We start from the raw sequence: 1,902 nt of genomic DNA, 5'->3' as shown, positions 1-1,902 counted from the left end.
GTCCCAGCTACTCAGGAGGCTGAGGCAAGAGAATCGCCTAAGCCCAAGAGCTGGAGGTTACTGTGAGCTGTGATGCCACTGGGGTGACAAAGACTCTGTCTCTAAAAAAGATTTGATGGGTTTTTCTTTTCTTTTGAGATAGAGTCTCACTTTATGGCCCTTGGTAGAGTACTGTGGCATCACACAGCTCACAGCAACCTCCAATTCCTGGGCTTAGACAATTCTCTTGCCTCAGGCTCTGAGTAGCTGGGACTACAGGCACCTGCCACGACACCCGGCTATGTTTTTGTTGCAGTTTGGCCAGGACCAGGTTGGAACCCACCACCCTCAGTATATGGGGCCGGTGCCCTACTCAATGAGCCACAGGCACCACCCTTGACTGGTTTTTCTTAATATTTAAAAGTCATAGGTCCAGGTGCAGTGGCTTATATCTATAATTCCAACTCTTAGGAAGGCCAAGACATGAAGACTGATTTCTTTTTTTGTAGAGACAGGGTCTCACTTCATTGCCCTCCCACTGAGCCACAGGTGCTGCCCGAAGATTAATTTCGTGAGGTCACAAATTTGAGACCAGCCTCATCTGGGCAACATAGTGAGACCCCACCCTCACAAAAAACTTAGAAATTAGCCAGGCATAGTGGCACATGCTGTTAGTTATAGTTGCTAAGGAGGCTAAGGGGGGAGGAATGCTTAAGCACAGGAGTTTGAGGCTACAATGAGTTCTGATTGCACCACTGCATTCCAGCCTGGGTGACTGAGCAAGACCCTATCTCCTGGGTGGAAGGGGGAAGAGGGAGGGACCCAAAAAAGTAATGAAAGAGGGGCAACGCCTGTGGCTCACTGAGTAGGGCATCAGCCCCATATACTGAGGGTGGCTGGTTCAAACCCAGCCCAGCCAAACTGCAACAAAAAATAGCCTGGCCTTGTGGTGGACGCCTGTAATCCCAGCTACTCAGGAGGCTGAGGCAAGAGAATCACCTAAGCCCAAGAGCTGGAGATTGCTGTGAGCTGTGATACCACACTATTCTACCAAGGACGATAAAGTGAGACTCTTATCTTTTTTTTTTTTGAGACAGAGCCTCAAGCTGTCCTCCTAGGTAGAGTGCTGTGGCATCACAGCTCACAGCAACCTCCAACTCCTAGGCTCAAGTGAGTCTCCTGCCTCCGCCTCCCAAGTAGCTGGGACCACAGGCGACCACCACAATGCCTGGCTATTTTTTGGTTGCAGCCGTCATTGTTGTTTTGGTAGGCTCGGGCTGGATTCGAACCTGCCACCTTAGGTGTATGTGGCTGGTGCCTTAGCCACTTGAGCCACAGGTGCCGAGCCCTGAGACTCTATCTTAAAAATATATATAATAATAATGAAAAAGAAACTAAAATTCTATAAGCTGGTGGTGCCTGTAGCTCAGTGGGTAGGGCGCCAGCCATATACACCCAGGCTGGTGGGTTCAAACCCGGCCGGGCCAGCTAAACAACAATGACAACTACAGCAACAACAAAACAATACCCAGGCATTGTGGCAGGCGCCTGTAGTCCCACATACTTGGGAGGCTAAGGCAAGAGAATCGCTTAAACCCAGGAGTTGGAGGTTGCTGTGAGCTGTGACGCCACAGCGCTCTAGTGAAGGTGATAAAGTAAGACTCTGTCTCTACAAAAAAAAAAAAATACACTGTGGTCAAAAAGGTACCTTAATAATTGGATTTCACTAATGAAATATAAAAATGGAGCACTATTACCTTGAAATTATTCAGATTACACACACAGTTCAGAATTTCAAAATTTGATTACTTCTATAGAAGATGTACACTGGGCCCGGCACCTATAGCTCAACCGGCTAAGGCGCCAGCCACGTACACCTAAGGTGGCGGGTTCGAATCCCCAGCCCGGACCCGCCAAACAACA

General features: G+C 48.7%; 1 protein-coding gene across 1 annotated transcript in view; it reads right to left on the bottom strand.

Annotated features, from left to right (window-relative positions):
• Nucleotides 1-1,902, bottom strand: part of VIRMA (vir like m6A methyltransferase associated) — a 91,258-nt gene that overhangs the window by 1,011 nt on the left and 88,345 nt on the right. The gene's annotated exons all lie outside the window — the stretch shown is intronic.

Source organism: Otolemur garnettii, unplaced genomic scaffold (assembly GCF_000181295.1).
Source record: "Otolemur garnettii isolate 467f Iridium unplaced genomic scaffold, OtoGar3 scaffold00004, whole genome shotgun sequence".
Taxonomy (NCBI): domain Eukaryota; kingdom Metazoa; phylum Chordata; class Mammalia; order Primates; family Galagidae; genus Otolemur; species Otolemur garnettii.
This window is presented reverse-complemented; position numbering and strand designations above follow the sequence as displayed.